General features: G+C 46.5%; 1 protein-coding gene across 1 annotated transcript in view; it reads right to left on the reverse strand.

Moving 5' to 3' along the window:
• The window catches only part of LOC112242717 (WAS/WASL-interacting protein family member 1), a 42,416-nt gene extending 26,449 nt beyond the window's left edge, over positions 1–15,967 (reverse strand). Inside the window, 1 exon segment of the mRNA XM_042318969.1 lies at positions 15,677–15,967. The gene's annotated coding sequence lies outside the window, so the exon portion shown is untranslated.
• Between the last annotated feature and the right edge of the window lie 218 nt (positions 15,968–16,185).

Here is a 16,185-nt window from a genome sequence, read left to right on the forward strand (position 1 = left end):
TACACCTGTTGTATTCTGCGCACGTGACAAATAAACTTTGATTTGATTTGAAACTACCACTAGTCAGAATGATATTCCAGGCTAAGGTTTCTCCTGCTGAGACATCTTCAGAGGGGATTCCAGGCTAAGGTTTCTCCTGCTGAGACATCTTCAGAGGGGATTCCAGGCTAAGGTTTCTCCTGCTGAGACATCTTCAGAGGGGATTCCAGGCTAAGGTTTCTCCTGCTGAGACATCTTCAGAGGGGATTCCAGACTAAGGTTTCTCCTGCTGAGACATCTTCAGAGGGGATTCCAGACTAAGGTTTCTCCTGCTGAGACATCTTCAGAGGGGATTCCAGGCTAAGGTTTCTCCTGCTGAGACATCTTCAGAGGGGATTCCAGGCTAAGGTTTCTCCTGCTGAGACATCTTCAGAGGGGATTCCAGGCTAAGGTTTCTCCTGCTGAGACATCTTCAGAGGGGATTCCAGGCTAAGGTTTCTCCTGCTGAGACATCTTCAGAGGGGATTCCAGGCTAAGTTTTCTCCTGCTGAGACATCTTCAGAGGGGATTCCAGGCTAAGGTTTCTCCTGCTGAGACATCTTCAGAGGGGATTCCAGGCTAAGTTTTCTCCTGCTGAGACATCTTCAGAGGGGATTCCAGGCTAAGGTTTCTCCTGCTGAAAGGGTTGACCCAGAGAGACATACACTGTCTAGAGAGTAAACATTGCGTCCAGGGTTTGGGTTGGACTGGAGCCTGGTCAGTGATGGGTTGGACTGGAGCCTGGTCAGTGATGGGTTGGACTGGAGCCTGGTCAGTGATGGGTTGGACTGGAGCCTGGTCAGTGATGGGTTGGACTGGAGCCTGGTCAGTGATGGGTTGGGGTTGGAGCCTGGTCAGTGATGGGTTGGACTGGAGCCTGGTCAGTGATGGGTTGGACTGGAGCCTGGTCAGTGATGGGTTGGGGTTGGAGCCTGGTCAGTGATGGGTTGGACTGGAGCCTGGTCAGTGTGATGGGTTGGACTGGAGCCTGGTCAGTGATGGTTGGGGTGGACTGGAGCCTGGTCAGTGATGGGTTGGGGTTGGAGCCTGGTCAGTGATGGGTTGGACTGGAGCCTGGTCAGTGATGGGGTTGGACTGGAGCCTGGTCAGTGATGGGGTTGGACTGGAGCCTGGTCAGTGATGGGGTTGGACTGGAGCCTGGTCAGTGATGGGGTTGGACTGGAGCCTGGTCAGGGATGAGGTTGGGGTTGGACTGGAGCCTGGTCAGGGATGAGGTTGGGGTTGGACTGGAGCCTGGTCAGGGATGAGGTTGGACTGGAGCCTGGTCTGGGTGGGGTTGGACTGCCGCTAGCGACACATGACTCCTCCTGTGGGACTGTGGACACTTTGAAGTAGCACAAGTAGGACACACATGCGGGCTCGCATATACAAACACACATGCTTCAGTTTAGACGCTGTTAAAATGGCTGCTGTTCTTTGATCCTCCCGACAACCCCCCGCGCCGAGGTACCTCATCAGGGTTAGCAGCAGAGACACTTAGTAAAAACACACACACCACCACTAGCAGTTATAGAGGTGAATAAACTGACTGGAGACAACAACACCACCACTAGCAGTTATAGAGGTGAATAAACAGACTGGAGACAACAACACCACCACTAGCAGTTATAGAGGTGAATAAACTGACTGGAGACAACAACACCACCACTAGCAGTTATAGAGGTGAATAAACAGACTGGAGACAACAACACCACCACTAGCAGTTATAGAGGTGAATAAACTGACTGGAGACAACAACACCACCACTAGCAGTTATAGAGGTGAATAAACAGACTGGAGACAACAAACCACCACTAGCAGTTATAGAGGTGAATAAACTGACTGGAGACAACAACACCACCACTAGCAGTTATAGAGGTGAATAAACAGACTGGAGACAACAACACCACCACTAGCAGTTATAGAGGTGAATAAACTGACTGGAGACAACAACACCACCACTAGCAGTTATAGAGGTGAATAAACTGACTGGAGACAACAACACCACCACTAGCAGTTATAGAGGTGAATAAACAGACTGAGACAACAACACCACCACTAGCAGTTATAGAGGTGAATAAACAGACTGGAGACAACAACACCACCACTAGCAGTTATAGAGGTGAATAAACTGACTGGAGACAACAACACCACCACTAGCAGTTATAGAGGTGAATAAACTGACTGGAGCATTGTTTAAACAACACCACCACTAGCAGATTATGGGTGAATAAACAGACTGGCAACAACACCACCACTAGCAGTTATAGAGGTGAATAAACAGACTGAGAACAACACCACCACTAGCAGTTATAGAGGTGAATAAACTGACTGGAGACAACAACACCACTAGCAGTTATAGAGGTGAATAAACTGACTGGAGACAACAACACCACTAGCAGTTATAGCCTTCCTCACGAGAATAAACTGACTGGAGACAACAACACCACCACTAGCAGTTATAGAGGTGAATAAACAGACTGGAGACAACAACACCACCACTAGCAGTTATAGAGGTGAATAAACTGACTGGAGACAACAACACCACCACTAGCAGTTATAGAGGTGAATAAACTGACTGGAGACAACAACACCACCACTAGCAGTTATAGAGGTGAATAAACTGACTGGAGACAACAACACCACCACTAGCAGTTATAGAGGTGAATAAACTGACTGGAGACAACAACACACCACTAGCAGTTATAGAGGTGAATAAACTGACTGGAGACAACAACACCACCACTAGCAGTTATAGAGGTGAATAAACTGACTGGAGAGACAACAACACCACCACTAGCAGTTATAGAGGTGAATAAACTGACTGGAGACAACAACACCACCACTAGCAGTTATACTGACTGGAGACAACAACACCACCACTAGCAGAATGAATAAACTGACTGGAGACAACAACACCACCACTAGCAGTTATAGAGGTGAATAAACAGACTGGAGACAACAACACCACCACTAGCAGTTATAGAGGTGAATAAACAGACTGGAGACAACAACACCACCACTAGCAGTTATAGAGGTGAATAAACAGACTGGAGACAACAACACCACCACTAGCAGTTATAGAGGTGAATAAACAGACTGGAGACAACAACACCACCGTTCACCATTATGGTTCTACTTTAATTCAGCAAAAGTATTCTCAAAACATTTATGACAACAGTTGTTAAAGGAACAGCAATACCGGAGAGATAGACCATAGTGGCAGAGTAGAGGACATCTGGTGGCTTTGCCAAAAACATCCCCCCTCCCCACGGGCCCTGTTGTACCTAACAGGGATGTGGGTGGGATTAGGTAGAAGGCTGGATGCTTCTCTCACAGAACTGGACTGTAGAATACAGCAGTGTGTGTGTGTGTGTGTGTGTGTGTGTGTGTGTGTGTGTGTGTGTGTCTGGGCAGAGAGAAACCGTGCTGAGTAGCTAAGCTAACATCCTGTATGGGACGTTAGCTAGAGTAGAGTTATGTGTCAATGCTGACCCACACAGGGGAGACTTTAAATAAACCCCTCTAGTACATTACCAGACGTTCCTAGAATAAGGGAAGAGGAAGGCCACTTCCCACAACTTCCACACTGAGGGAATTAGTCTAAGGTAGAGGTCATCAACCTTTTCTGAGTCAAGATCACATTGAGTCAAAATGAAAGCCGAGATCTACCGCTCAGAGATCTACCGGTCAGAGATCTACCGCTCAGAGATCTACCGCTCAGAGATCTACCGCTCAGAGATCTACCGTTCAGAGATCTACCGCTCAGAGATCTACCGCTCAGAGATCTACCGCTCAGAGATCTACCGCTCAGAGATCTACCGCTCAGAGATCTACCGCTCAGAGATCTACCGCTCAGAGATCTACCGCTCAGAGATCTACCGCTCAGAGATCTACCGCTCAGAGATCTACCGCTCAGAGATCTACGGCTCAGAGATCTACCGCTCAGAGATCTACCGCTCAGAGATCTACCGCTCAGAGATCTACCGCTCAGAGATCTACCGCTCAGAGATCTACCGCTCAGAGATCTACCGCTCAGAGATCTACCGCTCAGAGATCTACCGCTCAGAGATCTACCGCTCAGAGATCTACCGCTCAGAGATCTACCGCTCAGAGATCTACCGCTCAGAGATCTACCGCTCAGAGATCTACCGCTCAGAGATCTACCGCTCAGAGATCTACCGCTCAGAGATCTACCGCTCAGAGATCTACCGCTCAGAGATCTCAGAGATCCGCTCAGAGATCTACCGCTCAGAGATCTACCGCTCAGAGATCTACCGCTCAGAGATCTACCGCTCAGAGATCTACCGCTCAGAGATCTACCGCTCAGAGATCTACCGCTCAGAGATCTACCGCTCAGAGATCTCAGAGATACCGCTCAGAGATCTACCGCTCAGAGATCTACCGCTCAGAGATCTACCAGAGATCTCAGAGATCTACCGCTCAGAGATCTACCGCTCAGAGATCTACCGCTCAGAGATCTACCGCTCAGAGATCTACCGCTCAGAGATCTACCGCTCAGAGATCTACCGCTCAGAGATCTACCGCTCAGAGATCTACCGCTCAGAGATCTACCGCTCAGAGATCTACCGCTCAGAGATCTACCGCTCAGAGATCTACCGCTCAGAGATCTACCGCTCAGAGATCTACCGCTCAGAGATCTACCGCTCAGAGATCTACCGCTCAGAGATCTACCGCTCAGAGATCTACCGCTCAGAGATCTACCGCTCAGAGATCTACCGCTCAGAGATCAGAGATCTACCGCTCAGAGATCTCAGAGATCTACCGCTCAGAGATCTACCGCTCAGAGATCTACCGCTCAGAGATCTACCGCTCAGAGATCTACCGCTCAGAGATCTCTCAGAGATCTACCGCCAGAGATCTACCGCTCAGAGATCTACCGCTCAGAGATCTACCGCTCAGAGATCTACCGCTCAGAGATCCGCTCAGAGACCGCTCAGAGATCTACCGCTCAGAGATCTACCGCTCAGAGATCTACCGCTCAGAGATCTACCGCTCAGAGATCTACCGCTCAGAGATCAGAGATCTACCGCTCAGAGATCTACCGCTCAGAGATCTACCGCTCAGAGATCTACCGCTCAGAGATCTACCGCTCAGAGATCTACCGCTCAGAGATCTACCGCTCAGAGATCTACCGCTCAGAGATCAGAGATCTACCGCTCAGAGATCTACCAGCTCAGAGATCTACCGCTCAGAGATCTACCGCTCAGAGATCTACCGCTCAGAGATCTATCAGAGATCTACCGCTCAGAGATCTAACGCTCAGAGATCTACCGCTCAGAGATCTACCGCTCAGAGATCTACCGCTCAGAGATCTACCGCCAGAGATCTCAGAGATCTACCGCTCAGAGATCTACCGCTCAGAGATCTACCGCTCAGAGATCTACCGCTCAGAGATCTACCGCTCAGAGATCTACCGCTCAGAGATCTACCGCTCAGAGATCTACCGCTCAGAGATCTACCGCTCAGAGATCTACCGCTCAGAGATCTACCGCTCAGAGATCTACCGCTCAGAGATCTACCGCTCAGAGATCTACCGCTCAGAGATCTACCGCTCAGAGATCTACCGCTCAGAGATCTACCGCTCAGAGATCTACCAGAGATCTACCGCTCAGAGATCTACCGCTCTGATTTTTTTTTTTAAACATAACTTCAAAAACATAAGTCTATGCAACATGAAGCAGTTAAACACAGTTCTGTAACAATGAGGTTTGTTCAGTAGGCTACAGGCCCAATACATTATCACTGCATATTGGCTATGCTTGATTTGCCCTGTTGTTCTTCCACTTAGAAATTCTATTTCAACATTTGAGGTACTGTATATGACCACACTGGTAATAGATGATTGGTTGTATTACTTGTGAGGCACAGCTGAGTGATCGTAATCATTTACTTCCTCTTTGTTGTACTGGACTGATGGCCTGCATCTGATGGTCAGTCTGAGGGAGCTGCAGTCACCTGCCTCTCACCTGACTCACCCCTCTCTCCTCTGAGAAAAGGCAGTCTTCCTGCTGATGACGAAACTTTAAAAAGATGCACTATGGAGAAATCACTCCACCATTTCCTGGTTGTTAAAATTCTCATAGTTATTTCAGTTTGTGACAAAACAAGGAAGTATAGTGTAGAGAATCATTGTATCGTCTTGCTTTCAATGAGAATGACAGATCTATATAAACACGTTTCTATGTGAATTTGGTCAGGTCACCTAAAAAGTGACGTATTGCAGCTCTGAGTCTCATTCTTTCTGCCTCCTGCACCAGTTCCTGTTGTTACCCCATTCTTTCTGCCTCCTGCACCAGTTCCTGTTGTTACCCCATTCTTTCTGCCTCCTGCACCAGTTCCTGTTGTTACCCCATTCTTTCTGCCTCCTGCACCAGTTCCTGTTGTTACCCCATTCTTTCTGCCTCCTGCACCAGTTCCTGTTGTTACCCCATTCTTTCTGCCTCCTACCCCATTCTTTCTGCCTCCTGCACCAGTTCCTGTTGTTACCCCATTCTTTCTGCCTCCTGCACCAGTTCCTGTTGTTACCCCATTCTTTCTGCCTCCTGCACCAGTTCCTGTTGTTACCCCATTCTTTCTGCCTCCTGCACCAGTTCCTGTTGTTACCCCATTCTGCACCAGTTTTGCCTGCACCAGTTCCTGTTGTTACCCCATTCTTTCTGCCGCCTGCACCAGTTCCTGTTGTTACCCCATTCTTTCTGCCTCCTGCACCAGTTCCTGTTGTTACCCCATTCTTTCTGCCTCCTGCACCAGTTCCTGTTGTTACCCCATTCTTTCTGCCGCCTGCACCAGTTCCTGTTGTTACCCCAACGACCAGAGAAGGTGAAATATCCCTCGATATGAAAAGATAGACAAGCCACTAATAACAACACAAGCTTCATGGACACACTTTGGCTATGTTCATTCATTGCAGCGTCGATGCTGGTTGTAGCTTGGGTGGACGTAGGGAGAAGACGTATTGTATGGCTTATAAAAGTGTTGAACAGAGTGTTGACGGTGCTGAATAACAACTTCAACATTCATTTATTCATATAAACTGCATCTCTTTGCTGTATTCGTTGAGTCTCTCTCTAGTGATGGTTTTAAAAAGTTTTGAAATCTCACATTATCAACTTTGCTGTGCGTTCGAGACTTCTTTTTACAGTCTATGGCTCGAGGAAACTGGACAGACACGGTAGTCTGAGCTATCTGATTGGCCAGCGGTAGGCCTATAGGTTCACTTGATTTGCTCTCTGGGCCTGCCGGGTAGGCGGAGTTCTCCTTTCAGACACATGAAATGGTTCAAAATGGAAGGCAATCAAGGTGCACTTCATTCATCATCCCGGCGCCAGGGCTGACGAATCAAATAAATATAGGAACGCAAGGCTTTATCGTTGTTGATTTTATTTTTTTACAGAAATGCCTTGGAGATCAACTAGGAATGCCTTGGAGATCAACTAGGAATGCCTTGGAGATCAACTAGGAATGCCTTGGAGATCAACTAGGAATGCCTTGGAGATCAACTAGGAATGCCTTGGAGATCAACTAGGAATGCCTTGGAGATCAACTAGGAATGCCTTGGAGATCAACTAGGAATGCCTTGGAGATCAACTAGGAATGCCTTGGAGATCAACTAGGAATGCCTTGGAGATCAACTAGGAATGCCTTGGAGATCAACTAGGAATGCCTTGGAGATCAACTAGGAATGCCTTGGAGATCAACTAGGAATGCCTTGGTGATCAACTAGGAATGCCTTGGAGATCAACTAGGAATGCCTTGGAGATCAACTAGGAATGCCTTGGTGATCAACTAGGAATGCCTTGGAGATCAACTAGGAATGCCTTGGAGATCAACTAGGAATGGCCTTGGTGATCAACTAGGAATGCCTTGGAGATCAACTAGGAATGTTTGGAGATCAACTAGAATGCCTTGGTGATCGTGGACACCATGTGTATGTCACTGGAGTATCAAGTAGGTAATGACCATTGCTGTTCATTGACTCCAGTCATTGCCTTCACAGAGATCAGAACAAATTGAAGAAAACATACAGTATTAACAAATGACATGAGTGCCTGGAACCCCTTCTATCTCACAGAGCAAGTTAACAGCAGACCTGGTTTCAAAAATTTTTCCCCCAGAACCGGATGTGACCAAAACACCATGTGTATATGTACTGCGTGAGTGTGAAGTGTATAGGTAGTTCTGCGTGTGTGTGTGTTCCCATGTGACTATATGTCATTGCACTTCACAGTTCCCAGGTCCAGAACAAATTGAAGAAAACATACAGTATTATACAAAGACATGAGTGCCTGGAACCCCCTTCTATCTCACAGAGCAAGTTAACAGCAGACCTGGTTTCAAAAAACAAATAAAGCAACACCTCTACCCCATGTGACCAAAAGTGTGTGTATATGTACTGACGTGCGTGTGTGTGTATATGTACTGACGTGCGTGTGTGTGTATATGTACTGACGTGCGTGTGTGTGTGTGTGTGTGTGTGTGTGTGTGTGTGTGTGTGTGTGTGTGTATATGTACTGTGTGTGTGTGTGTGTGTGTGTATATGTACTGATGTGCATGTGTGTGTGTGTGTATATGTACTGACGTGCGTGCGTGTGTGTGTGTATATGTATATGTACTGACGTGCGTGTGTGTGTGTGTATATGTACTGACGTGCGTGTGTGTGTGTGTGTATATGTACTGACGTGCGTGTGTGTGTGTGTGTATATGTACTGACGTGCGTGCGTGTGTGTGTGTGTATATGTACTGACGTGCGTGCGTGTGTGTGTATATGTACTGACGTGCGTGCGTGTGTATATGTACTGACGTGCGTGTGTGTGTATATGTACTGACGTGTGTGTGTGTGTGTGTGTGTGTGTGTGTGTGTGTGTGTATATGTACTGACGTGTGTGTGTGTATATGTACTGACGTGCGTGTGTGTGTGTATATGTACTGTGCGTGCGTGTGTGTGTGTGTGTATATATGTACTGACGTGTGTGTGTGTGTGTGTGTATATGTACTGACGTGCGTGTGTGTGTGTGTGTATATGTACTGACGTGCGTGTGTGTGTGTATATGTACTGACGTGTGTGTGTGTGTGTGTATATGTACTGACGTGTGTGTGTATATGTACTGACGTGTGTGTGTGTGTGTGTGTATATATGTACTGTGTGTGTGTGTGTGTGTGTGTGTGTGTGTGTGTGTGTGTGTGTGTGTGTGTGTGTGTGTGTGTGTGTGTGTGTGTGTGTGTGTGTATATGTACTGACGTGTGTGTGTGTGTGTGTGTATATGTACTGACGTGTGTGTGTGTGTGTGTGTGTGTGTATATGTACTGACGTGTGTGTGTGTGTGTGTGTGTGTATATGTACTGTGTGTGTGTGTGTGTGTGTGTGTATATGTACTGACGTGTGTGTGTGTGTGTGTGTGTATATGTACTGACGTGTGTGTGTGTGTGTGTATGTATTGACGTGTGTGTGTGTGTGTGTGTGTGTGTGTGTGTGTGTGTGTATGTGACGTGTGTGTGTGTGTGTGTGTGTGTGTGTGTGTGTATGTACTGACGTGTGTGTGTGTGTGTGTATGTATGTACTGACGTGTGTGTGTGTGTATGTACTGACGTGTAAGTGTAACTGATAGATCCGCACACACACACACACACACACACACGCACGCACACACACACACACACACACTCTTTAGTTGTATTGTTGTTGTTCTTAATGTGTGTGTACATTTGTCTTATGTCGTAGTGAATTTTTCCATATAGAAAACTATGTTCATGTTTTAAATTGTAAAGTATTTTTGTCTGTAATGTCTCTGTCGTTATGTGTCAGACCCCAGGAAGACTAGCTGTCACCATTGGCGTCGGCTAATGGGGATCCTAATACAATCACAAGCAATTGCAAGTCAGCAGCTTCCTTCCAAGTGAACGCAGAGACATAAAAATGGTCTCCACAAGTTCATCTTGGTATTTTATTAGGATCCCAGTCAGCTGTTGCAAAAGCAGCAGCTACTCTTCCTGGGGTCCAACACAGAGCATGAAACATAATACAGAACATCATTAGACAAGAACAGCTCAAGGACAGAACTACATACATTAACTGACTCTGGAGAAGGAGATAAAGGACCTCGTTGCCCAAAACCCCAAACTATCCCTTTAAAGACAGTTCTGCCAACATCAACAGCATTTCTGGCAAAGTGCAGCCACTAATGTTCGCCAGGAAGACAGGAAACAAAGTCGCAAGTTAAATTCACACTACAATGGTTCCCTTTTCCTCCATCAAACAGCTGTCAAACAGAACACCGACAGAAATCTGAGGAGAAATCTGAGGAGAAATCTGAGGAGAAATCTGAGGAGAAATCTCAACTGTCAGAAGAGAAAGAACAGGAGCTGAGCTAGGACTATGGAAACATATCATATATTGTATGAATGTATCAAATGGATTACCACAATATATTAAACAATTATTACATCTACTCACGGAAGTTGTGCCCAAAAAGGTGACTGCAAATTCCCTCTCTTAGGTAGCTCTGGAAATGATTCTTCCAGAAAACGGGCAAAGAAACAGTACACAGAGTTACGGCGATAGGTGGTAGCTTCCTTAATTTGGTTCCCTTCCTAACACTCTTTACACATAAGAGAAGTCACAGTTCCACATTTAGTCCAACCCCATGTTACTGTATTCCACTTCCTCAACTTGCTGTGTCATGAACTGACAGGGGGGAGAGAGAGAGACACAGAGAGAGAGAGAGAGAGAGAGAGGTATGAAAGCTACAAAACCTCTCATCTAGGCTCTCTCTCTCAGTCACACAGTCTGAGCTGAGCAGCAGTTTCTATCTCTCTCTCTCACAGTCCCACAGTCTGAGCTGAACAGCAGTTTCTATCTCTCTCTCTCTCTCTCCCCCCTCTTCAGTTTGTCCTCTCCTGTGAAAGTCAAAACCTCACCTCTCATCTAGGGGTCTCAGTCACACTGTCATGTGAGCATCACAGGGCTTCTTCTTCTTCGCTCCTCTCTCTCACTGAAGTCTGTCCTCTGATGCAGATTGAAGACCCTCCTCTCCTCAGAGAGCTGCTGTCAAGAGAGAGAGAGGGAGCTCTCCTCTCCTGCTAAAATAGCTTTACTCAGAGTCAGAGCCACTTCCTGTGTTCAGCTTTCAGTCATACTTCCTCTCTTTCAACTCAGTCAGCAGCCTTACACACACGCTCACGCTCGCTCTGTCACACACACACGCGACCCCCCCCCTTTGCATTGTGTAGGCTAGTGCTTTGACTCATATGCCAATTTAATACAGTTTGCAGATACAGTCACAGTCCAAACAACTCCTAGACACACAGATACTGTACTCTCTACAGCGTCAGATACTGTACTCTCTTCGTCTCCAGATACTGTACCCTCTTCATCTCCAGATACTGTACCCTCTTCATCTCCAGATACTGTACCCTCTTCATCTCCAGATACTGTACCCTCTTCATCTCCAAATACTGTACCCTCTTCATCTACTTCTCCATCCAACAATGCACAAGTCTGTACTATACAAGTATGCTGCAATGACTCTACCAAACATTAAGAACACCTTACTAATACTGACTCTACCAAACATTAAGAACACCTTACTAATACTGACTCTACCAAACATTAAGAACACCTTACTAATACTGACTCTGACCAAACATTAAGAACACCTTACTAATACTGACTCTACCAAACATTAAGAACACCTTACTAATACTGACTCTACCAAACATTAAGAACACCTTACTAATACTGACTCTACCAAACATTAAGAACACCTTACATACTTTTCCCCTCAATGTGTTGGGGCCTGGACTCTACAAGGTGTAGAAAGTGTTCCACAGAGATGCTGGACCATATTGACTCTAATGCTTCCCACAGTTGTGTCAAGATGGCTGGATGTCCTTTGGGTGGTGGACCATTCTTTATACACACAGGAAACTGTTGAGTGTGAAAACTCCAGCAGCGTTGCAGTTCTTGACACAAACTGGTATCACCTGGAACCTACTAGCATACCCTGTTCAAAGACACATCTTCTGCCTTGGCTATTCACCCTCTGAATGGTACACAGTCCATGTCTCAACTGTGTCAGGGCTTTAAAAACATCCTTGTTTAACCTGTCTCCTCCTCTTCATCTTCACTGATTGAAGTGGATTTAACTAGTGACATCAATAAGGGATCATAGCTTGGATTCACTTGGTCAGTCTGTCACATTCTTAATGTTTTGTCTGCTCAGTGTACAAGTATGCCTTGTGAGTATTAATGTTACTACCTCCTTGTTCAGACTATCAGGAAGCTGAAGTGAATACGAATATCGCCCACAAACACCCTCGCCGCCATGTGCTCGAGCTGAGTTGGTCACGTGGGTTGGTTACACAGGAAGCTTCCTCTCTTCTCTGCAGACCTGTCTATTGCAGGACGAGAGGCTCACTCTCATAGCCAGAGATTACATGAAGACATTTTAAAACTCTGTGTTATAGCTCTGGAGACAAACATCTTGCCATTTACAGTAGATCTCTGAAACATGTAGTTACCCTCCAGCTATCCATCCACAATGCTCAGACCAGTTTGGTTGCTTACCTCCTGAACTGAGGAATGGGAGCACTGTAACAGACCAGGGAAGACTCAACTCCAAACAAGGTTCAGTACTGTAACAGACCAGGGAACACATCACCCTGAAGCAGGTTCAGTACTGTAACAGACCAGGGACAGCCTCTAGGGAACACATCACCCTGAAGCAGGTTCAGTACTGTAACAGACCAGGGACAGCCTCTAGGGAACACATCACCCTGAAGCAGGTTCAGTACCGTAACAGACCAGGGACAGCCTCTAGGGAATACATCACCCTGAAGCAGGTTCAGTACTGTAACAGACCAGGGACAGCCTCTAGGGAATACATCACCCTGAAGCAGGTTCAGTACTGTAACAGACCAGGGACAGCCTCTAGGGAATACATCACCCTGAAGCAGGTTCAGTACTGTAACAGACCAGGGAACACATCACCCTGAAGCAGGTTCAGTACTGTAACAGACCAGGGACAGCCTCTAGGGAATACATCACCCTGAAGCAGGTTCAGTACTGTAACAGACCAGGGAACACATCACCCTGAAGCAGGTTCAGTACTGTAACAGACCAGGGAACACATCACCCTGAAGCAGGTTCAGTACTGTAACAGACCAGGGACAGCCTCTAGGGAATACATCACCCTGAAGCAGGTTCAGTACTGTAACAGACCAGGGACAGCCTCTAGGGAATACATCACCCTGAAGCAGGTTCCTCAGGCAACGAGAGAACACAAGGCCTGGTCAATGTTTTCCAGTTTACCACTGTGGAATGTTAATACTAAGACCACAGTTCAACAAAGTTTGTTTAGGATTCCAGGTTTGAATGATTGGAGTGAGTGAGTGAGTTTACTGTACGTGCATGTGTATTGACAGATATTGGAGCACCTTTGCTAGTCCGATTCCATGAAACACCATAACTATAGTAACCAGGAGAACGAGCAGTATGGGTCTCCGTCCCAAATGGAACAATATTCCCTACATAGTGCACTACTTTTGGCCAAAGGCCCATAGGTTGAACTATAGTACTTCGACTACATAGTGCTCTGATCAAAGGTAGTGTAGTATGGGCCTGGTGAAAGGTAGTGTAGTATGGGCCTGGTGAAAGGTAGTGTAGTATGGGCCTGGTGAAAGGTAGTGTAGTATGGGCCTGGTGAAAGGTAGTGTACTATGGGCCTGGTGAAAGGTAGTGTACTATGGGCCTGGTGAAAGGTAGTGTAGTATGGGCCTGGTGAAAGGTAGTGTACTATGGGCCTGGTGAAAGGTAGTGTACTATGGGCCTGGTGAAAGGTAGTGTACTATGGGCCTGGTGAAAGGTAGTGTACTATGGGCCTGGTGAAAGGTAGTGTACTATGGGCCTGGTGAAAGGTAGTGTACTATGGGCCTGGTGAAAGGTAGTGTACTATGGGCCTGGTGAAAGGTAGTGTACTATGGGCCTGGTGAAAGGTAGTGTACTATGGGCCTGGTGAAAGGTAGTGTACTATGGGCCTGGTGAAAGGTAGTGTAGTATGGGCCTGGTGAAAGGTAGTGTACTATGGGCCTGGTGAAAGGTAGTGTACTATGGGCCTGGTGAAAGGTAGTGTAGTATGGGCCTGGTGAAAGGTAGTGTACTATGGGCCTGGTGAAAGGTAGTGTAGTATGGGCCTGGTGAAAGGTAGTGTACTATGGGCCTGGTGAAAGGTAGTGTACTATGGGCCTGGTGAAAGGTAGTGTAGTATGGGCCTGGTGAAAGGTAGTGTACTATGGGCCTGGTGAAAGGTAGTGTAGTATGGGCCTGGTGAAAGGTAGTGTAGTATGGGCCTGGTGAAAGGTAGTGTACTATGGGCCTGGTGAAAGGTAGTGTACTATGGGCCTGGTGAAAGGTAGTGTACTATGGGCCTGGTGAAAGGCCTGGTGAAAGGTAGTGTACTATGGGCCTGGTGAAAGGTAGTGTACTATGGGCCTGGTGAAAGGTAGTGTACTATGGGCCTGGTGAAAGGTAGTGTACTATGGGCCTCCCGAGTGGCGCAGTGGTCTAAGGCAGTGCTAGTTGTGCCACTAGAGATTCTGGGTTCGAGTCCAGGCTGTGTCGCAGTCGGCTGCGACCGGGAGGCCCATGGGGCGGCGCACAATTGGCACAGCGTCGTCTGGGAGGGTTTGGCCGGCAGGGATGTCCTTGTCCCATCGCTCAATAGCGACTCCTGTGGGGGGCCGGGCGTAGTGCACGCTGACACTGTCGCCAGTCAAGAAGCAGTGCGGCTTGTCAAGAAGCAGCGTGGCTTGGCTGGGTTGTGTTTCAGAGGACGCACAACTCTTGGCCTTCACCTTTCCCAAGTCTGTATGGGAGTTGCAGCTATGAGACAAGACTGTAACTACCAATTGGATACAATGAAATCGGGAGAAAAAGGGGTCAAATTTTTTCAAAATGTTATAAAAAATAAATATTGAAAAAAAAATAAGTTTGTGCACTATATTGGGTATAGTGGGCCGTTTGTTTGTACTATGAATGTCTGCGTGTCAATGAGTCAATGTCCACTATGGCTCAGATGACATTTCAGAGCTGTGGGAAAGTCTACATTCCTTGGCTACAGTGACGAGTGACTCCATAAAAAGTCATAAAGCTGTCTGTGATGTGAATCGTAAAGCCAAACGCTGCATGGTTTGGTACAGTTTAAACAGATATTGGTTTACTGCACTCTACGGTAGTGTGTGTGTGTATGTGTGTTTGTGTGTGTGTGTGTGTGTGTGTGCGTACACGAGGTATACTGACTGACTGTGTGAGCTGCACAAAATCATCCACGAGCGCAGGTTACATAATGAAAGCTACGGTATAGCAGTAACTCAATGACTTTAAAACTCAGATGAGGCTTCTTTTTTTTTCTTCTCATCGTGCAAGTATCCATGCCAACGCAGACTTCATAACCACCAAGCAGAGAATAACGCGTGATGTCATCTGATACAACTCGAAACAAATGGAATACAAAAATAAAAACATGTTTTGAATTAAATTGAATTAAATTTTGGGATTCTCAATTAATTATAATTGAGAATCCCAAAACTTTGACAAATCGATCTAGTACTCAAGTTCAACATAACATAAACATCGACTTACTTGTGGAGACAGTATGAGCCACTCCTTCGCCGTAAACACAACTTTAGCTCAGGATTTCCGCTTCATCGGGGTTTCCACATTGTACCCGGAACTTTTAAATTATATGCATACAATCAAGAGTGCGATTTGATGTTTTATCAATCTGCCATCCCTCTATAACTTACGTTTCTGTCCAAATATTCGAGCGGTGTGTTTGTCATGTCGCTCGAAAGACTGTTTTCGTAAAACCGACTGGGAGAATGTAATGCTTCTCTCGCTCCAATCCGGGGCCTTTGCGGTGATGCAATATTTCCAGATGTGCAACTTGTCCAAGTTTGAACAGTTGGTTCTGTGTATAAAGACGTTTACTGATGAGAGGAGAACAGAACAGATACGTGTTGACTACTGGAAAATCTAAAATAATACGTTAAAATAAGGTAATTTAATAATTTATTCAACAGAAAAAGGACCCAGGCGCACAGTTTATCTTCTTAATGGAGAAAATGACATGCACAATTATTTTACTAACT

Source organism: Oncorhynchus tshawytscha, unplaced genomic scaffold (assembly GCF_018296145.1).
Source record: "Oncorhynchus tshawytscha isolate Ot180627B unplaced genomic scaffold, Otsh_v2.0 Un_contig_5015_pilon_pilon, whole genome shotgun sequence".
NCBI lineage: Eukaryota > Metazoa > Chordata > Actinopteri > Salmoniformes > Salmonidae > Oncorhynchus > Oncorhynchus tshawytscha.